Genomic DNA, 24,624 nt, shown 5'->3' with positions numbered 1-24,624 from the left:
CTACCAATGTCACGAATGTTAAGATCCTGATCAAATCCCAGTTTAATTGATCTAATTTTCATGAAGTCCGTATGATATCTCCTCCCCGCTAGATGATCAGCTCTATTATTACCCTCAATTCTCAGGTGAGACGAAACGCACATAATAACCCCAAGTGATATTCTGCCGCTATTGTAAATAATGGTGTTTAGCTCTCATGCACATAGTGTATGTATGTACTCATGTATGTAGTGTCAGTGGATGATGTGTCTGTATTGACCCAAAATTCTCTAGGGAGCTTATGGAGTCAGTGACAGTTGCTCTTGGATCCATCTGTGTAAATCAAAAGAATATTAAAAGATTTTTCGGAAATAATTTGTTTAAAGACAACTTAAACTGTCCTTAGGAAGAAGTCTCATCGAGAGATCAAGGCCCATAGGCTATTTATATATCTATAGGTAGTAGGAATCTCTAGTGATAAACGATTACAAATTTTCTGGAAGTAATGATAAGAACCTTTATATATTCTTCCTATCATAGTGGCACTACATCTGGTTGGAAAAAATAGTCAATACTGAGATAGTCTTCGTTTGAGTCTTAAAGGGCCTGCATATTTTAGCAACAAGAGTTTCCGTCGAGAATTTAAAAAAGAAATCTCCGCCTCGCAAAGTCAATCGAACTTGTATGAAAGTCTCCTAGAGCAAACCTTAGTGTTGTGTTTTGGATTGAGTTTAGTTTTTTTTATACATGAGGGTTCTATGGGCACACCAATGAAAGTTGGCAAGGGATTGAACTAGGCTAATGTCAGCCGGGCATTCTTCTTTTTATATTTGATGTGTGGAAGTCAGCTGAGAGGTGAGTCAAATATAATCCTCACGACTTTATGTTCAGACTTATTGCTAATGCTATTTCCATCAATGGTCTGAAGAGTCATTCAGGGGCAATTCTTTATCCTGCAGTAGTGTACGCTGTTAGATTTAACAGGAGAGAACCTAGGGCCATTTGTTTCCGCCCAAGAAGGAAGATTATCAAGGCTTTTTTGAAGTAAATCCTGACTTATCAGGCGACCCTGATGAGTGTGATAGATAAAAATGTTGTTTGCAAAGAAGCGTACTTTAATTTGTTTTGTTATAAATCCGTTGATAGATTCAAAGGCAATTAAAAATAGAATTGGGCTGATGCTAGATCCTTGAGGTACACTGTTTAACTGCGAAAAAGATAACGATAGCACCCCGTTTACTCTGACCTTAGCGATAGAGATATATATTACTGCCTACCTTCCGTTCTTGTTGTTTATTCAAGATTTTGTACACCTTGATGGAGTCGAATGTTATCTCCAAGAGTAAAAAGGCGGCTGAGGTTGCTGACTGTTATTGACTCCTTCAACTAAATCTTTAATGAAACCCAATTGGTGATCAGTCAACAATCTGTATTTTTGAATGTAATTAGAATGAATTTCTGTTCTGTTTTACATGACGAATTAAATTGTGTAAAATCTTACTGAAAACACTATAGAAGGGTGATGGGTTTCCTCCTTCCTATTAGTCCACTATGTTTAGTACCAATATTGGCTCAATGTTGACTATTAGAGGAGGCTCTATGATATGATGGATGTGGACGAATTTTTATCATATAGGTTGTTTATTATGTAGTTATTGTCCATGTAAGTGCGAAGGAGAAGAACCTGGCTTTTCTATATTTATAAAAAATAGAATACAGATAAATATTGCATGATCTTTCTTAACGAAGGCTCTCAAACTACCTCATAACCTAATTTATCTGAATGTGGACGGAAAAACTAAATCTGTTCAAATAGCTCTCACAATGGGGTCTTGGAATCTCCTAACACTTTTCCTTTGGGTATTCTATATACCATGCGTATTTCGTAGAAATAATGCAATTCACAATGACATCAAATAATAACTACAACCGACATGATTGCTATGACAATTATTTGATAATTTTCTTTAAAAAGGACTTTAAGATGTTAGATCATTTTCGTTTATATTAGAGTAAGCTTAGTTTTTCACGATTCTTTGTATTATATTGAAAATGTTTAAGCAAAGAAACTGTGTCTTCCATCTTGCTTCCTTGCGCTTTGGACTAAACTTGAACTTGAACTTGAATATGATAACAAGATTTTTCAACCTGTTGCCTTGTTGCAAAATTTGAAAATATAGGAGGTTATGTAACCAACCAGCTTTTCGAAATGGACGGAATGTCGGAAACCAACAATGATAATAACACACAATAAAAAGTAAAGAGAGAGTAAGAGATTCTTTTCCCATATATAGAACTGCAGCCCAATTTAGATCGAAATTGCCACCGGAGGGCTAGTAACCAGCAACATTAGATATACTTGCAAATTTTGATCACAAATGTTATTCAATTTTAACTAAATTTCTATTTCTTTGGCCTAGGCTAATGATAATTTAGGAACATTTTACCTTTGTATTTTCTAATTTTCATTGGGAAATATTATTTTTAGAATTATTGATGTATTCGATAGACCCAAAAAGTGCATAGTTCATATTTTATATAGAGTGACTATAGACTAAAATGTATTTTCTTATTATCGATGTACATAATTGAATTAATAATGTGTGTTTGCAATTAACTTTACCAATCGAGAATACAAGTGAATCATGTGTGGATAGAATTGTCGATACATGTGTGTGAGTAAGAATTTAAATTTGCTACGTTACCCGTTCTTGTCAATTATGAGTACATTTGAATTAAAGAATAAACAATATAGTGTTCAAAAATTAACTTTAAAATTTACCCAATATTTCCGTAGATTTTTGATCTGTAATATAAAACATGTAACATGAAGAACTTTTAACAATCAAATTTCATTTTAAAATAATAGAAAATAAAATAGGATAAATGAAACAATATGTAATTATTTTTCGATATATAAACCTTACAATAACTAATCAAAGTTATAGTTCTTGCAAATTATTAAAATAATCATCAGTGGTAAAATATTCATCTTCTATAATATTATAAATATAATATAAAGAATATCTTATCAACATATTTAATTAAAAAAAAAGAGAAATACAGAAAATAAAATAATATGTAGAATATCAAATATAATTTATTTAACAATATATAAGTACACAATAATCCATTTATCTTTACAATTATTCAATAATATATATATATATATATATATATATATATATATATATATATATATATATATATATATATATGTCTGCCATTTTGATCGTATTTTATTGAGATTATTATACCATCCATTATTAATATTTGTCCATACCTTTATTTATCGATACTATTATTTATCAGTATTATGACTCGCCAGCTCAATTAATTACCCGAACATTTGGCTACCAGTTTTTAACCCTCAGTGTCTTCAGTGTCAGTGAATTTTAATATTACCTATCATTAGATGTATACCAATAATTACCAATCCCTGTTATATTTCAAGAATATTTTAATTTCACCTTTGTCATTGAAAATTGGTTGCTCAGATACGATCAGCCGACCACCACCATATCAAAAGCTCGCATGCTTATTTGCTTTATTAATTTTGTTAATTATTGTGTTGTATATAACATCTATATCATTTATTTTGATCTCTGTTTATATTTATTTAAATGTTAAATTATTTAATATTGGTTTATTAAATATAATAAATAACCCTCTCGCAATGATCCGTATATAACCTTTAAAACAGCACTCCTCTTCATAATATTGATCGGGAATTTTAAATAAGCATAAGTTCGTTTATATGACGAAAACAATTTTATTAACACATAGCTGACCTAATCACTCCAAAATAGCTCGGCTATCTGCAAAATATCGAGTCGTATGTTTCCCGGGTAACGTACACAACTTGTCAAAAAGTTCATAATTCCACTCCGAAACTAACGCAACGCCGCACGACTGCCTCGCCGGCCCCTTCACCCCCCGACCCGCTCTAAGTCTCACACGCCGAGTCAAAAAGCGTCTGTTTCAAATTTAGTTTCGATCGTCGTATCAAAGGCGTGTTTATAAAAAGAAAAGTTCGCGTACCATGGAAAAATCCGCCGTCAGCCTTGCCAAAATATTTACGGGAAAGAAATTGCGATCGCAAAGTTTCACTCACTTCTGGACTATATTAACGCGTTAAATTTTTAGTTGATTATTTGATCAGTCTCGGTTACGAGCCGGTCGAGTTTAATTTTATGATAAATGTTTACAAGTTTGCGCGGAATTCGATGTAATAACTTACTACTTCCTGGGCGAACAGTAGATATTTTATAATAACATTTTTATTAATGATTTTAATCATAAATAAATATAACTAATATCTAATTAAAAATCATGTGGGGTATGTATAAGAGAAACTTTTATTTTTTGGTAATCAAAATACAAACGTTCAGAAAAACAATATAATGGTCACTATCTTGATAATATACAAAGTACTACAGGCGACTATAATAACATTCTTCTAACAACTACATCAACAAAACACTCTTCATGAGACCCTAAGGAACTATTGTCTATCCAAAGAAGTTTTGTACATACGTCATCTAGATTTGTGACGTCAAGACATCGCAGTGTTGCCGTACGCCAAATAACAAAATTCTAATATACATAAAATAATTAAACAAAAATACTGTTATCAAATATAATTTATTTTAACATTATAGTATATTTAATGTATATATTATCGAAGGACTTAAAACTACAATTAAGTACACAGTTATAATAGTTTGTAAGTTAAGGTTGTGTTTGATTATTATTAAAACCTCTTTCATACCACCCATGAGTTAGAGTCCTATGTGCCATTTTTAAGTAGTTGTATCCCCTGGAGAACTAATGCACCTAATATCCAAGTAATATATTTTAATTTTATTTGATAGCATATTTACCTTGTACGCATAGTTCTTGTGTCCTTCGGTACAGTGTTACCTTGTAAAGACATTGCGATATCACCGTATTAGAATAACATGTGAATAGAAAATAATATGTGAAGATTAATGAATCGAAAATACATATAAAAAATAAATATAGAAAACATATATAAAATAATAAATAGAATGTGATAAATGGAGATTTATTAAATAATAAATGATAATTAAAAAGAGAAAAATGGAATACTATGTAAACTAATGTACCATTTGATGAAACTCATCTTGAGCGGTGGCATAAAACAAGGTAAAATAAACAGAATACGAAATTTGTAGTGACTCTGAATGTTCCGTTTTTACAAATAAACATTTATGAAGCTCTAACGTTCCTTGGACGTGTAGGGTAAATGATGTGGCTCGGTGAATGGAGGTAAAAAGAAATGAAGCAGTGGTGTTTACATTATGTGACCGTTATTTATTGCCAATATAAAAAAAATGTGAAAAATAAAAATAATAAAACGGATAGCAGCGGTGTTACCTGGTGACGAGGCTTGGGCAGTCGATGGTGGCACGTCTAAACCAAACGAGGGTTGAGCACTGAATGACCGAAATACCCTTCAATCACATCCCAGATAAACGTCTCGGGGTTGCCGCCAGCTATTCGTTGTCGGATTCTAGTTGGCGCTGCTGGCACCCCGCCCGTGTTCATGGTAATGAAACGGTTGTAGTTGGTACGGTCGCGATCCGGTGCGGCTGTTGATATATTCCGGTCCCACAGATACCGCTGCTTCATCGTTGCTTTGGCACTCGAATGTGGTCCATCGACGACGTTGAGAACAAGCTACTTTTCGGACAGGGCTCCGTAATCGACACTGTGGGAGAATCGATTGTTCGACGACGTGGTAGCTTATTTTCTTCGACGACGAGACGTTAGCAATTCTGGTAACTCGGCGATGATATGACGAGCCTATGGTGATTGCAATCGGTACCTAGCTTCTGGAGCTGCTCTGTGACTAATCTGTAGTACGTTACAGTAATTCAGAAAAGACAAATAACGACGGTATCCGACAGAAGCTACCCAAAGCCTTTCAAATCAAAATGTCTGCCATTATGACGGAGACAGCGAGCGGAGGAAGACATTGTGATTTAAACATAGCGCCGAAAGAAATATTTAGCCGAGACGCTGATGATTAAACAGTGATGTAAAAATATCTATGAGCTCAAAATATTGTGAAAGAAAATTTTGACAAAAAAATTAAAAAAAAATAATTGGAAATAATGAAATCAATAGGAATAAAATGAAAAGGAATATTGAAGGTAATATCGAAAACGAATTAAAAATATTTAATATTTTGAAACAGAAAATATAACGGCCACGTAAAATACACCATGTTCCACGTACCCTCCATTCACGAGTCCAAACCCAATTTTGCGAAAGATCACGTCGGGGTCACCACTTTAGGGTAAATGATGTGGCTCGGCGAATGGAGGTAAAACGAAATGAAATAGTGGTGTTTACATTATGTGACCGTTATTTATTGGCAATATAAGAAAATGTGAAAAATACAAATAATAAAAGGGATGGCGGCGGTGTTACCTGGAGACGAGGCTTGGGCACTCGATGGTGGCACGTTTAAACCAAACGAGGGTTGAGCAGTGAATGACCAAAATACCCTTCAATAACATCCCAGATAAACGTCTCGGGGTTGCCGCCAGCTATTCGTTGTCGGGTTCTAGTTGGCGCTGCTGGCACCCCGCCCGTGTTCAACATCTGGGATTATATTTCTCTGTATTATGTAGACCGTTATTACACGATGTAAAATTCTACATGCCTCAAGGTCGCTACAGACGTATTAAGATATCACTGGCAAGTACAGCACCGAAGAACCATCAACAATGTTGCCATTCATGGTAACTGATATGTATTTGCAAGGGCGACAATATTAACAATTAAAAAGAAGCGAGAAACCCGCTTTGTTCTTTTACATTATCGTTCAAACATTAAAAAAATACATAAAAGTCCCAAAATTAAAAGGTCTAAAATATCGAACTACCAGATACAATTCTAAGTGCCACATATATTCGGAAGGATTTGTTATATCTTTGAATGGTGCATGTCTTTGGGTTTTAGTAAAAAAATATCGAGAAAATATAAGCAAATTAAACTCGTTTTTACAAAGATTATTATATATGGGTTAATAAAATACAATCAGTAAAAATCTAAAAGTCTATTTATTATATTTCATATCATTATTAAAATTGACAAATATTAATATAATATAGCCCTGATTGTATATGCATAGATTCCAGTTTAGGTTAGTAATAATCTTAATCCATACTGGTTAATAACATTGACGGACAATTATTACAAGATAGACAATAACAGTAACTAATAGCAATGATAAACTTTGTTAGGATGAAGTATGATATGTTCTCGTGGTATGAAGGGAGAGTAAGGCACGACGTAGCAGCTAATACACTAGCTCTAACAATAATGACTGCAATGAGATCAAGCGAAGGGTAAAGATAAAATGCTCAATATATGAATAAGTATATAAATGCTTATAAATAAATAAATAAATAAATATATAACTCCATTGGAATTGAGCACTCACTTCCCCTAACTCCGACCATGATGAACGTGCAATGCTCACAAGAGAAAAATCCAAAATCTACACGCCAGATACGTTGCCACCAAAAGACAACAGAAACCACTTTCAATGGTGTTTATATATGCTTCAAATTATCCAGAGGTGATTACGCATTAGTAGCTTTGACTACTTTGCCGCTAGTTTCTGGTTTATAAAATAGTTATAATTTATGTTTACAGTAACAACCATAAAACTATTACCTTTAATATACCGTAATTCTAGAATTGTTTAAAAGATAGGGAGGTACGAAATATTAATAAAATATAAAATGATAAGTGGATAAATATCTCAATAAATAAAGGATAATGAATAGATAATAATAAATAGAAAATTATAAAATGAGAAAAATTTATGAAGAATAATAAATAAAGAACAATAAATAGAGAACAATAAATTGGTACTTAATAAAAAATAAATGGGAATTAAATAGAGACAGTCGTAATTCCCTGTGAACAAACTCACCATTGATGAAACAGGTTGGGTGGCACAAAACACAATAAAATAAACTAAAATAGGAAAAGGCAGTCTTCAGAAATTAACTCTTATGAAGTTCTACCCTCCCTTCCACGTAAATTAAGATATCACAACTGGCACATACAGCCTCCAAAAAACATCAACAGTGTTGCTGTTATGATAATTATTTCTGTTGCTAAGTATTCCCAAAGGTGACAAATTCTACAACCATAAAAGAACCGCAATCCCGACTGGTTCCTTTACATTATCGTTCAAACCTCTTTAAAAGAACATAAGAGTCCCAAAATTAAAAGGTCTAAAATATCGAATTACTAGATGGAATTCTAAGTACCATAGATATTCGGAACAATTTATTATTTCCTTGAATGGTACATGTACTTGTCTGAGTTTCAAGAAAACAAAAATATCGAGAAAGTAAAATCAAATAAAATTCGCTTTTACAGAAATATCAACACTATGTAATGTAGCACATCTTGTTTGATGTTAGCAACACTGCTTCCGAGTAAATAATACGACGCGTTAATATAGCTCAGTTTCCATGCCCAATCTTAGTTAGTTAGTATACTATACATTTTGTTGTGCGAAGCTTAAAACAAGCCATGGGTGAAATGTGTAATTTTTCAGATGTTTAACCATTGTGGTGAAACCCAACGTTAAATGACAGAGATTGACGAACATTAGAAAGTCTTGTGCCTAAGATTATAGCGGCAAAAGTGATAGTAGAGCTCAATACTCACTTATGTAAAACTATTTCGACAAATACAGTACGGCAGAAGCTCCACAAAGCTAACATTGGAAGAATGTGGTATGGTACTATAGATAATTCTTTACATTGTTTCCTATAAACAGCCTAGTTTATGTATGCAGAACCCCAAAAGAAGCCTACGATCAGGACTGCCTACTCTCATTCGCAGAAAAGCGGTCAGTGATGCGAATGAGAGCACTAGCTGAATACCATCATAGCGTTTTCTAAATCATAACGGAACTTACTATACGAAACAGGAAACTAAAAAGGTTTAATCTAGGTTTGGAAACAGCTTCCCTGGCCAGCACAATCGCCGGACCTCAACATAATTCTACCGTTATGGTGGCTTTTAGAGCAGAGAGTGAGTAGTACATTAGCATCTTCAACATCAGTGAAGGAATTAGAGAAGGAATCCTCTAGTACACAAATGTGCAAAATTCCGTTATATATATATTTAATAAAAATATTTAAATACTCTAAAAATTTATTCCTTATTAATAAATAAATATTGTGTATATTTCAGGTGTTGCTATTTTGCTAATTCCCTGTATATAAGCTTTGATTTGTGTATAAATGAAAACATACTTTTGTTATCTTTAAACAGTTTTATTTCAAGAATAAGGATGCCGATCTCTTTTTTTAAATGATATGTTACTAAAACATGTTTTCATAGGATTTTTAATATAGGATTATAACATATATTAGGTTCACAAAATTAATTAAAATAATTAATGTTTTATATTAAAATAGGACTAACACTCACTAACATGTTTTAAAAGACATTTAATTAAATATAATTACCATTAAATTTTAATAATCAACAAGTATAAATAAGTTAATTAATAAAACTACTACACCGCTAAACATTATAACAAAGTATCTTAAGTAAGATTAATTTCAGAACTGTAACTTCTGAGCATCAAATATGAGTATACATGCGCTTTGTTTACTTTTAAGTTATAAATATATATATGCAATAAAAAAATAACTAATACATGTTTGTATATTAAAACAAAAAATATATGAATAAAACAAATTTGAAACTGATATTTGACTTAATTTTTTATAACTAAGAAATGCATATTAAAAGATTATATTCACTTTAGGGTAAATGATGTGGCTCGGTGAATGGAGGTAAAACGAAATAAAACAGCGGTGTTTACATGATGTGACCGTTATTTATTGACAATATAAAAAAGATGTGAAAAATACAAATAAATAAAACGGATGGCAGCGGAGTTACCTGTTGACGAGGCTTGGGCAGTCGATCGTGGCACGTCTAAACCAAACGAGGGTTGAGCACTGAATGACCGAAATACCCTTCAATAACATCCCAGATAAACGTCTCGGGGTTGCCGCCAGCTATTCGTTGTCGGGTTTCAGTTGGCACCCCGACCGTGTTCAACATCTGGGATTATATTTCTGGTTATTTTGTAGACCGTTATTCCACGATGTAAAATTCGACATGCCACAAGGCGCTACAATACTCCCCTGCCAGAATTTTACATAAAATTACTTCAAGCAACCAAAATACAAAAATGTATGAAAAAATATCAAATACAAAAAAAAATATACCAAACAAAATGTGCTGTGTAAAATGGGCTTTGAAAAATATGATAGTTCGCAACGGTTGTGGTTGGTACGGTTTCGATCTGGTACGGCTGTTGATATCTTCCGGTCCTACAGATACCGTTGCATCATCGTCGCTTTGGCACTTGAATGTGGTCCATCGACGACGTTGAAAACAAGCTATTCTTCAGACAGGGCTCCCGTAATCGACGCTGTGGGAGGATCGACTGTTCGACGACGTGGTAGCTTATTTTCTTCGACGACGAGACGTTAGCAATTCTGGTACTTCGCCGAAGACATGACGAGTCTACGGTGACTGCAATCGGTACCTAGCTTCTGGAGCTGCTCTGTGACTAATCCGTAGTCACATACGTTAGGTTAATTCAGAAAAAACAAATAACGACGGTATCCGACCGAAGCTGCCCAAAGCCTTTCAAATCAAAATATCTGCCACTATGACGGAGACGGCGAGCGAAGGAAGACATTATGATTTAAACATAACGCCGAAAGAAATGTTTAGCCGAGACGCTGATGACTAAGCAGTGATGTAAAAATATTCAAAACATTGTGAAATAATATTATGACAAAAAATTTTAAAAAATGAATAGGAATAAAATGAAAAAGAATATTGAAGGTAAAATCGAACTAAAAATATTTAAAATTTTGAAACAGAAAATATAACAGTTACGTAAAATACACCATTTTCTACGTACCCTCCATTCACGAGTCCAAACCCAATTTTGCGAAAGATCACGTCGGGGTCACCACTTTAGGGTAAATGATGTGGCTCGGTGAATGGAGGTAAAACGAAATGAAACAGTGGTGTTTACATCATGTGACCGTTATTTATTGGCAATATAAAAAAAATGTGAAAAATACAAACAAAACGGATGGCAGCGGAGTTACCTGAAGACGAGGCTTGGACAGTCGATGGTGGCACGTCTAAACCAAACGAGGGTTGAGCACTGAATGACCGAAATACCCTTCAATAACATCCCAGATAAACGTCTCGGGGTTGCCGCCAGCTATTCGTTGTCGGGTTCCTGTTGGCACCCCGCCCGTGTTCAACATCTGGGATTATATTTCTGGGTATTTTGTAGACCGTTATTCCACGATGTAAAATTCGACATGCCTCAAGTCGCTACATCACAATAATTTAATGATTTGTTTTATTTATATTTTATGTTTTAATTTAATATTTAAAGAATTAAAACTGTGAAGGAAATAATGAAATTATTGATACAAAGTTCTGGCAATAAAATGTCACATAGTCACATATCTTATTACATAAATCGTTATGCTCCTTAATTATCATCAGTGCTTTAAAATATTAACAGATTTACTATTAATAATCTATAATTTCCTCTATTTGCCCTATGTGTTCCGTCTATGCAATTTATGTAGTTAGTTTCATTTTGATTACTGTATATTTTCATTGCGTCATTTATGCATTCATATAGTCCATCTTTTATCCATATTTGGCACCTGTAATATACATTACAATAACAGCTTGATTAAAATATTAATTTCTTTACCAAAATTATCGTATTTCAGTTAATTGAAATTTATATACATGTAGCGCATATTACCCAAATCTTAGGGTCATAAATGCTTCCTCGACATAAGCTTTAACCGAGCCAAATTTCATGCCTGCAGGTGGCCTCGTTAGACCATTAATATATAGAACATGAAAGCTTAAAATATTTGGTAAAAAAATCGGACTTAAGGGTATGTATATATGTTTCCCCTTACTATTCACACTTTATTATTTTAACAATTTTTTTTCAAATGAAGAATGTGCTAAGATCGGAAATGGTTTTAGGTAAAATATTTTTAATTTGGAGGTAAAAAAACTGTTTAAAATTAAATTTAAATAAAAACATAGATGAAACTGTAGCGACCTTGAGGCATGTCGAATTTTACATCGTGGTATAACGGTCTACAAAATACCCAGAAATATAATCCCAGTTGTTGAACACGGGCGGGGTGCCAGCAGCGCCAACTAGAACCCAATAACGAATAGCTGGCAACCCCATTACGTTCATATGGGATGTTATTGAAGGGATGTTATTCATTCAGTGCTCAAACATCGTTAGGTTTAGACGTGCCCCCATCGACTGCCCAAGCCTCATCTCCAGGTAACACCGCTGCCATCCGTTTTATCTAATTGTATTTTTCACATTTTTTTATATAGCCAATAAATAACGGTCACATAATGTAAACACCACTGTTTCATTTTGTTTTACCTCCATTCACCGAGCGAGATTGTGCGAACTCTGGATGTTGAAGTCCCGTTCTAAATCCAAAGAGCAAGATGAACTGACCAACGCATTTTCATTGACAATGGTAAAGCTAAAAAGATCAAAGGAAAATAAGTGTACTAAGCATTTCAATGATAAACTCGCCAGTGTGAAGTATCACCTGAACTCAAAGTACGAAGGGAATAATGCGCGATGTATCTACTACAACCACTAACATTAACTACAATAAATGAACAATATGTACCAAGGGTTAAGGTGTAAAAACACTGTCTCCAGAATTAATAGACTTTGCAGGATAATCCAAAATAAATTATGCCCTCCACCAAACACCAGCACTAACTATAGCGAACGTGCAATGCGTATCAAGGAAATAAAGCGTGACATACGCTGCCCTAATAATTAGGATGAGCAAAAATTTTTAATAAAATTAGTTCTCTAATTCTTGATCCGGTTCGAAGGACCAAGATAATATTGCTAAAAACTTGTTGTCTCTTCGTTGTTAGAGAACCTCCTCGATAGCTGCTGTAATAAACTGCATTTTGCCTTTTATTTTCTTTAATTCTTAGCACCAGCGATTCACACACACGCTAACTTCAATTTGTCTTGTTTGCTGACAGCTGACAATATCAGCTGGACTTGGATGCAAGTAATAAGATACTCAATGAATCTACTTCTAATTTATAACTATTTAACTGTTCTCTATCTATCTAACTCACTGAAATGAATCAAGGCGATGATTTTTCTACGTTTACTCAACGCGACCTCTGGAACATGAATGTTTTATCCTTATATTTTCACTAGGTGGGTCCGCAACACGTAGAAAAATTAGGGTCGCAAAACTATTTGAAAGTCGCAAACATTAATAACGCTTCAAAATATGAATAATCATCTTCAATAATGTTCGAATATATAACTAGTTCGTTGGTGATATATTTTATCTGAGTTACAGTTTACATTAGTAGGTTTAGAAAGCTATGACTCAGTATAATAAATAGTTATTGGTTATAATTGCAACCATTAAACCAAGAATCCTCAATTTTAAAAGGATATTTTGAAAAAATGAGTAAATTATGAAGCTCCATATGAAAACTTATCGTATCAATCATAGCATCTAAAATCAGGAGGTACAAGAATACATCAAATTCACGAACTGTCAGGAAAATTTGTTAATATTCGGTGGTTGTTTATATTCACAAAAAGCAATAACATCCACATAATGTTCAGCGTTTTTTATTTTATAAATTTTTCAATATATTTATATAGAACATATATTTATATATTTATTTATATATTTATAAAGCCAACGGAAGAAGTGACATATCCATGAAAAGCAAAACCAGTTGTGCCAGTAGAAGCTAGTCGTAGAAAAACGTCAAAAAAGTAGATTACGGAAAACTAAATTCATTATCTGAATAATCTAGCTTGATATATGTTATTGAATCGCTTTTCATAAGAACTGGATACCTAAAACTAAAACTTAGATAGTTTGTCCATACTGCGAAGAAATTAAATGTAATAGAGAAACTACCTGAACATAAACAAAAACCTAAATGGAATTACTGATGATTCAAGATATTTCCACAAGTATGTATAAACCTCATCATCATCCATATTGTTATAAATCCTTTCGGTAGTTTTAAAATTGCAATGGGATGAAATTCAGCTCCATTTTCAATATTTTTTAAATGTTTCGAATGTAGTTTAATCATGGAATTTTTAGTTTTTTTAATTGATGAATAGACTCTGTATTCATTTATTACTGTTATAATTTTGACCAAAACACTGATTGATTTGTTGGTCTAAATAATAACCAAACAAAAGACAATCCTGACGGTGACAACTGCAAAAGACTGCGTAATAATGGCACAGCTGTTTTATTCATTCAATCCGAATAATAGAATAACAGAGGCACGTGTCGACCTAGACAATCATTCCCACTGAGGGATATCAGGGGTGCAATATTAAAGGAAGGGAAAGGGTGCCCCGCTAACTAGGGGAGAGCTTATTTATAGTACAATTATAACCTTTGGCGCGCTTTAACTAGGGATCGTTCCGAATAATTTTTTTGATGTTAAGCCTAATAGTAGGAAACTATCGATAATTAATTATTTATGTTAGGTTTTTGATTGACTGGATAATTAACTGTTATCAATATTATCACATATAATTTGATATGCTTGAAGTAATGTTTAAATTTTACATCCGAATGTGTACAAATTATGGACTAAAGTACTGTCAACAAAAACAAGGCATCATATAACATAGAAATTGTAAAGAGTTGTCTGGTTTTTAGTTTACACCTTTTATTTGATATATCGTAGTTATAAAGTCAGTTTTACACAAACAATAATACAAAAAGAGAATCAACTGGTTGATATTGAGAGTTTTGTATCAAACAACGACTGGATTTTAATTCTAACGAAGAATACATATTATACCATTATACTACACATTATACTATTCAAAGTTCTTTTGTACATACATCATCAAGATATTTAATGTATTGCCTGCCGCAAAGCAAATTCGTTTCAGTATCTGACAATATTTTCCTTCTTATTTTCTTCGAGTTAAAAAGAGACACAATGCTGTCAGATAAGTTAGAACGTGATACCGAACTAGCATGTCAAAGACGTCCGGTTGTCAAACATACGCAAAATTATTCAAAATATTAGTTATAATTTCTACAGGTTATAAATCGGCAAACGTTATTTTAGCGCTTTGATTATTTTGATAAATTTTAAATCGCTCCGTAATATATCATATTACTTTTTTTGAAAACGCAGAACACAATAGATAGGGTCACAAATTGATTGCGTCTTTAATAAGTTATTTCGAAAAGAAAGGATATAATAGAGGCAATAATAGAAAGGATATAATAGAAGTAAATATTATTGATATAAAATATTATAAGTTGCTGCAATTTTACTGAAAATGTTTTTAGCGTGTTGCTGCTGTTCTGAATATTAGTGTAACTAACATCGCTTACAAAATAAGGAACAATTCGTGAGATTCCATCTTGATATTGACTCTATTCGAGATCAAGTATACGAAACGTATAAGAACAGTGACTAGCCAAACTAGTTTATCGATATAAACATAATTTAATAACTTTATTTCAGAGAATATTGTTAGTCTGAAAAGTACACATAAAAGAGTTAGGGACATGCAGTTTTTGAGAGACATCCCTTCATACACTCTTACGGGGCATAGGATTTAAATGGTGTAAAGATAACCCTCGAGGTGGTATAATTGAACTTCCAGACATTGTCTTAGAAAGAATTAAATTTTTTAAGGAAAATAAATTATTTTAATTTGTATCTTAATGAAACTTGGATATTTCAAAATGGCTTTGAAGAGACTATGATAAAAACAGAACTATTTCAAGTTGTTACTAGGTAAATATAAATGAGTTGTTTCATTGCGTTTTTTGCAATTTACTTCTTTAGAAATAAGCTCGAAAAAAGGTACACAGTAAAACAGATGGATGAACAATAGGGCCACATAGTATTACGACTTCCTCACTGTACATTCTATACAAAATAGTTGATATGGGAGGTAGCAAATATTTAGTACAATAGATATGCTGGTCGAAAAGGATATTCCATCAAGAACTGTTTAGATATGTGGAAGGAAGCATTGTGGATCATAACACCTGCAGTTTGGATGAAGTCGATAAGACATACAGAGGAAGAAATTGATAAAGAGTGGAATCGTGAACACGTTTTAGATAGATGTTTTTGACAATTTAGTGATTGACTTGGACAGTGATTTGGAAAGCGACATTGACAGGAATGTTTCAGAATATGAGAAAATACTGTGCACTGTTGGAAATTCCTGAGGGAGTGACAATAGTGATAAACAACTAAAGGTATGCACGTAATTTATAGAGTGAGGCATTATGATAGAATGTATGAGGAAAAGATGAATACTAACAGTTTTGTAGCTATTGTAAATTCATTAGGCAGAATGTATAGATTAATTTGATCAAGAATGGTGTACACATGTAGTAGCAGAAGAAATAAAATATACAGTGATATCAAGAAGACTTGACAAATAAACACACTATCGAAGGAAACAAGAACTAAACGTAAAAAGGTAAATATACTCTATAATGAAATTAAATTACATTACTTTGATATATAATTGTTGACTAGGTCGATTAGGGCTCCAGGGGATACCACTATATAAAAAAAGCGCCTAAACCTCTACCTCATAGGTGGTGTGGAAAAGAGTTTAATGTAAATATAATAAAACAACTATAAACTACAAACTATTATTCTGTGTTCTTAATTGTAGTTTTGAATCCTTCGATAATATATGCATTATATATACTATAATGTTAAAATAATCTATATATATATTTGATAACATATTTGTTTCATTATTTTATTTAAACTAGAATATTGTTTTGTGTCAAAGCCAAACTGAACTGAAACTCAGAGTTGATAGGGCAACATAGCGATGTTTTGACTTCACAAATTTAGATGATATATGTACAAAGTAACTTTGAATAGACTATAGAGAAATTATATAATATAATCGCTGAAATTTCTTTTCACATATTTCCTTTGATATCAGCAGCCATGTTCTCCAGAGACTGAACAAGTGATAATCGGTGTTATGTTTGTACTATAAAGTAGGGTGGATGTATTAAAATTTGCTAACCAAGCTGACTGACCAACTGAAAATAACTCTTGATTTCCTTCCACTTCCACTGCACACAGATCACTTTTTTCAGCTTTTTCATAGGGGTATGTACCGTTCTACTCCTTGTCGTAATAATACCAAAATATAGCATAGTTATTCACTGCTTTTCTTCATTTTGAAACGCAAGCAGGTGCTTGTATATGTATATGTATTGATATAATCTGTGCCTATTGAGTTATTTCCATAGCGTCAATCGAATATCATCGAATTTCGAATGGCCACGAACTTATTCCCAGATCCCAGGAAAGCGCGAATTAAATATATTGGCGTTTAATTAGATTCAATTATAAAACTATTTCCAAATGTCACGGAATAATTTGGTGCGGTTTTGTTTTATTAATTATATGTGATCGAAATAAGTGATGTGGGTTTCGATTAAAATTATTTATTTTTTATATAACGACCAATATCGAATTTAGTTTAATTATATTAGTAGTATATTTACATGTATATTACTGAAATATCTGTGGGGGATGATCGTCTAAAAGGGATAAATTATAAGGGAAATTTGTAATACTACTACATAAGTACGTAAGTTTTATAATTTGTATTATTTCTAAATTACATAACTCATCTTTTTTGGGTTAGTACGGTTTAAGTATCATCTATGTTGAGTGACTAAGCCGTAAGTAATTAATAAGATTACGTTGTATTCGTTGAACAACAAAAGTATATTCTTCCATGTACTGTTATAAAAACTATGTGTCGGATTACCACACAAAAATGACGATTTGTCCATTGAACAATTTCAATGAATCCTGCATATTTTATTTGGATATAAAATATTAAAAAACGAGATTTGTTGTGTCTCTATTACATTCCATTTTTTATAATAATTTATGACAATATTTAAAATGGCTTACAAAATAATATCCTTTATTCATTTTGTAACGTGTACTTCGAGTTTTACTTACATAAAGAAGAAAAATGAAAGTAAAATTATTTGGACCAATTAACAACACTTACTAGATATCGAAAAGTTTACTAAGGCTCAATTATGCAATTTGTTCTTCTCTGGTGACTGATTCGTAAATCTCCTAAATAATACACACTTTTAAATAGAATAAAATAATTTTAAGAAAAAAGTTAAATCGACTTCAAAAAGTAAATAAGGAACTCACTAAAAATTTTAAAATAATAAACTTATATTTTTAACACAAGAAACATTGAAATATAAAATATGTACATAATAATCGTTGTAATAACTAAATAAAAACAAACAAAAACCTTATTTAATCTATATACTACACGTATTTTATGTTCTACTATATGCATACAATTTAGCTTAATACATACTTACCTATACCTATTTATCTATTTACAATATTATTTTACCAACTGATCACTTTGCAGTCGGTACGAGCAATATATTAGATTTATGTTCGTAATTTAATTTTGTGCATACGTCACAAAATTATATTATTATTATTGTAATGTCTGATCAAAAAACTGACTTTTAGTGAGTTCCTTATTTATTTTTTGAAGTCGGTTCAAGTCTGTCATTAAAAATATTTTATTTTTCTTTTTTTAATGTTTGATATTTACTCCATAAATTACGCAATTATTTTATTTAGTATTACAATGGGTAGGCCAAGTAAAGGTGCAGCCCGTATGAGGAAAACTATGAACAAAGAAACAATAACTGAAAGTAACGAACGGTTCAGGCGCCGGAGTCCGCTACCTCACCTAGGTAATTTGACTAATTTTCTAACCAAACTAAAACAAGAAAGAGTCGTTTCCGCTGTCGAGAATCGAACCCGCGATCTTCGCGTGTGAACTGAACACAAATATCCTATTATTGCGGATAAAAAAATATTGAACTTTAAAATTTGAGGGTTTCTCCCGATTTCCTTATTTCGAAGTCATCGCATTACATTTTTCGGCAGTTTCGACAGCATAGGATTAATAGACTATGTGATGACTAGGTGCTACTGCGTATTTGCATCTCCATAAATCCAAATCGGCTTTATGATTGACTCAATCAATATCTATGGTATTAAGTCAAGTTGGTTTAATTAAGTTATATTTCATCTAATCTGTGCTGTTATTTCATTTTAAGTGTTATCTGTTCAGTATATTATGAAATTCTATTCCAATATTGACATTTCCAATTTTATCTACTATCGAGATGTATGGACAGGTATTTCGCTGACACCATAGATAAAGACACTACTTTGCGAAACTTCAGCTGATATAGGTTTCAATATTTAGACTGTCTCTATACGCCTCTAAGTCTCTCTAAAGTAGAGACTCCAGTAATTGACAATAGCTTCGGGACAAGAATTTGTTCATCTTGTGGACCACTTCAGGGGTATTGCACTATTACTTATCTGTATAAGCATTTAGTTGACTGTGATGTAGCGATTCCGAAATCCAAACTGGAAATCTGTATATTGATATGGGTATGTTGGTAATTGGTTTAACGCCTATTTGCAGTAATTTGTCAAATAATTTTGATGTGGCAGATAGCAGAGGGCTAAGGTTTTATGATCATTTATTATAAACTTCTGTTGAATATATTGTATTCAATTTTTCATCACATAAATGTATACGTTCTGAGCTGTTTAAGTATGTTGATTGTAAGTTCTGCAAAAAATAACCACAATATTTCTATTCTGTATCATATTGTTAGTATGTAACTCTTTATCATTATAACTAATATTTTATGTTACTTATAAAAAATAAAATAAAATATAAAACTGAGCATCAAAATTGTACCAGTTACTTTGAAACTTTGGCCTTAGGTATTTCAAAACAAATTCCTAGCTGGAAATCTCAAACCGTTAAATTGAAAGTCATAATGAGAAGTATCATGGCTATTGCCGGAACATCATCATCATTAACCATTATTGCTCTCATTTCATTCCTTACATATATTTACGTGAAACGAGTACTGAAGCCTCTTCAACTCATTTCTTGTGAACATATTGCCTTGGAACGAAGTATGTATTAGATTCAATAGCAAACAGGGTGTATTTGATACTTGCCTGTTTGAGGATCTTTTCCAAATTATTATTAACTATTGACTTACCGCAATAACTACATTACCTATATAAATGCTTTAAAAAGTCTTACTGGAAATTCCCTCATCTCTCAATGTTCTCAATGATAGTATCTCAGCTTGCTGAATAACGATGATATTTACCGCTTGACCATGCTAATTTATCTCATCTGCTTAAACTATTCCTTCATGAGTTCAAACACCTTACTTTTCATATTTCACAAATATGTAATACATATATTTTTTCTTAAAATGTCATTTTACCTATCGTATGCAGTAAAAGGTTTTCAACATATAACAAATATTCATTCACAAGTATTTAATCAAACTTCCAATAAATCTAGGCCAGAAGCATACACTTGTTATTTATAGAAACACACATAAAATGCATATACATTTTAAGTATTCGATGTTTTGTGCTATTGAATGTATAAAACAGTTTATTAGTTATATCTCTATTATAACCAGTTTATAATTAGTCTAGTTTTTCATTTCTGTAGCGTTAGTTTAACTTTCATAATTATGCGAAATTACACATCTCTGCATAGGGCAATAGAAAAAGTACAAGTGGCAGTCAACAAAATTTACAAATGGACGAAATATTGGAAAAATTAACTTAATAGCTCCAAATCTGTCCACATTAATTTTGCGTTGCAGCGATATAATAAAAACTTAATTATATCACACACTGGATGCCCGATTCCTCAAGCAGAATCAACTAAATACCTTGAAATCCATCTCGATGGTAGATTAAATTGGAAATATCATGTTAGACAAAAAGCAAACACATTAGAACTAAAATAAAGCAACTGTACTGGTTAGTCGGAACTTGATCTAAAATCAAAGAGGTTAACCTATAAGACAATTATAAAGCCAATTTGGACCTATGGGGTGCAAGTATGTGGTTGCACTAAAAATTCAAATTAACTAGTCACGTAACGCTGTCAAAACAAGGTTTTTCGATTGATTATCAATGCCTGTAGCTACTTAACTAACGAAGAACTGCACGATGACCTGGAAATCAAATGGATTTGAGAAGTTATCCAAGATTTCGCCTTGAAACACGAAAGAACATTACTAAATCATTCTAACGTGGAAGCAATACAACTGCCGGACGCAGGATGTCAGGAGATTGAAGCGGACCAAACCATACGAACTTATATAAAGTGTATACCTTTAGTGTAAACTATAGCTATAAGTTATTGTAATTTTATTATTGAGGAATACATGTTGATGTATTTTCTCGTACTCGTCTTGCTTGTGAATTAATCCAAATACAAATGAAAAGTAGTAATAAATTAATGTATAGTTAACATTGTACTAAGCGTATACAATAAAGACTTATAAAAAAACGTTTAACTAGCATCCACACCATAGGTCAGTATTTCGAATTTCACAAAATAGGCTGTCACAGTAACACTTTCCACCGCCAATAGTTCCAATCTTCTCGTCTTCTCTGATTTCAAAACATTCAAGGTTGTAAATATCATCTGACACCTCGTTATTTTGCACTACGACAACGTTCAACATTGCACTGCACTTAATACTCATTTATTCAGAATTTCGGACACATAGTCGAATTATAACACGCACACCTACCGTTCATTGCCAATCAAATATTTTGTCTCTCACTTAATGCAATTTGCATCATCTATCGATTCACTGAATTTTATTACCATTTCACTTAATATTGCTATTTCATTATCGCCGTTAATAAGTCACTTCGTTGCCCTCAGTGAACATTTACTTTGTCGTTTTACAAATTTTCCAGAAGAAAGTCCTAAAGACTATAGTAAATGCGCCCGGATGCTATAGAACTGATTACTAGATACCTTTAGATACCGACTGTCACTCAGGGGATCAAGAGAATCGCAAGGAGACATGAAGAGAGGTACCATTCTATCCATATATTCCATGTTAATATCAAATATTGCAACTCTTGAATAACACCAGAACAGGATATACACTGAAAGTAATCATGATGCATGTAATAGAAAAAAACAGCAGTATTAATACATAAATATTATTAAACTAGAGACAACCTTCGGGCTGTTTAGTTATATATCCAGTTTTTAGAACCTAAAATTTAACAATTTAGAATAAACGGTTGAAAAAAAATTATATAAAATGAGCGAACTATCTGTTCCACAATTAAATCAAAACTCTATGCTTGGTCATATGGTGTTTTTCTCCGTCAGATCTGCAATAAAACGGAGGAAAAAAACATATAAATAAGCGGCGAACGGTCCAATTATGGCGTCTGACGTCGGTTTAATAAATATGTTTCGATTGGTAATAAGCGCCGAACCGATAGACATCGAGAGGTAAAGTAGCCATTATAAGGGTCAATAATAACTCTGCCAGTTTAAATGGAAGTGTCTGGAGTATCGGTTGCCGCTTAATAGAGCTCTTCGGCAAATTGCCGATCTAAGTGCCTCCCGATTTGACCTTATAATGAAAACCTAATAGGTGTATTGAGGTCTCGGCCCGATTGGTCCGCATTATCCGTTATGATCCAATTTCGCGGTTAAATATCAACTTTTTGGGCGATCACTTGTATACGAGATCAGTATTTACATTGATTATTGTAAGTTGCATTTCCTTGCAGTCACTTATAAACATAAAAAATCTTGTGTAAACAACAAATTCTTAATTATAATTAATTCACCAAAAGATCGATATTGACCTTTTATTTTAATTAATGATCTTTTGGTGAATTCATCGATAATTAAGAATTTATCGTTTACAGTTCAGATGTGGCGTAATCCACGTTCATAGAAAAAATAGAAATTTCACGGTATTGGCGACCTTGGGGAAATGTTTTGTTCAGTTAAATCAATGGTAGCGCTGCGATCGTAAATTGTGATTGGCTAGTTTAAATTCCTGGTGCCGCCACTAACATTGATCGTGATTGGTCGATCAAATTGTTGTGAAGTCAGCATTTTCTATGGGCGTCCGTTTTTAAGTTTGTTGTTTGAAGGCCTTGGTTTTTGTTTAGATCAAGAAATCTTCGTTTTACGTTGTGGATATTTTCTGTTTTACGTTAATTGTTATGGAGTAATAATATAAAAATTGATGGCAATGCGTCAGTGTAGTAAAAGATGTAGTGTACCGGGGTAAAAATCTACTACGGAAATTAGACATCGTTTCCCAAAGAATGATCTCGCTCCTTTCCAAACATGGGTTAATCAAGTAAATAGTGGTAAGTTACCTGGATAAACCACAATGCAAATATATCAACGTCATGGTGTCTGTCACGGACATTTTAGTGAAAAATTTAGAATTACCCTTCCTTCACGAACAGGTATTGGTACTACATGTCTGTTTATATATTGTTGGTTTACAGAAAATCAAAACCTACTTATGGTTCGTATGCTGTCAGTATGACGTCTCTACATAAAGAAGTCTTACAAGAAGGTAAAATTAAGACAACTGGATAATTAGTAATAATAAATACTACTTTTAATTGTAAAATATCGCTAAAATATTTGTAATACTTTAACTTTTGAGAAACAATCAGTGTTCAATAATTTTATAGTAGAGCTATTGTATATTCAAATTTGATTGCCTTGTTAAGAAAATATTTGTTATGGTGCCATCAATTAAAAATGTAATTGTTACTTTTAGGGGATTTATTACCTTAAAGACATCTATTTTGTCTAAATTTACAAATAACTACATTTGTTTAACAAGTCTTAATCAAAATTGCACATTGGCACATTATCACTTCAATTTTTTCACATCATTCCTCCGGAGAAAATTGTGAAGAAGATGGATATATTAGATAACCTATATTCTTTTTTAACGGGAGATCTAGTACTACTTGATATTGTTAAATCACCAGTTGAGTCTATATTTTCAGTTCCAGAGAACTTTGCTCTGAGATAAACAAGAGTCTAATATTATATTTTAGTCTTATTTCAGGTTATTTAACAAAACTTCTGAAAAAGAGACAACATGCAATATTTATCTACACTCTATATTAAGTAGTTCCACAGATTAAATACTCTAAAATCTAAATATCTTTAAAAACCACATATGTTTTTAGTGTTTCAACTGTCCAATCCATAATGATTTTCAAGACCAAATTTTAAAAGTTGTTATGAGCTGTGATTGTATTTTTGGTTTAATGAATTTAATGCAATATCAACAGGGAAGAATTTAAAGTTTACCTTCAATATATCAAGATAAGTTAGAACTCTAATAGATCCCATAAAATTGATGGCACTAAACAAATATGGGAAGGATTAGAGATATTAGATATTTTAATTTTGCCTAGAATAGAGGTCATAATTGTCTTTTTTTTTACTTTTATATATATATATATATATATATATATATATATATATATATATATTTTTCACATATGTATATT

The sequence above is a fragment of the Rhynchophorus ferrugineus genome, unplaced genomic scaffold (assembly GCF_030347505.1).
Source record: "Rhynchophorus ferrugineus isolate W39M unplaced genomic scaffold, kcgeb_rfMv2 rfM7, whole genome shotgun sequence".
In the NCBI taxonomy this organism is placed as follows: Eukaryota; Metazoa; Arthropoda; class Insecta; order Coleoptera; family Curculionidae; genus Rhynchophorus; species Rhynchophorus ferrugineus.
This window is presented reverse-complemented; position numbering follows the sequence as displayed.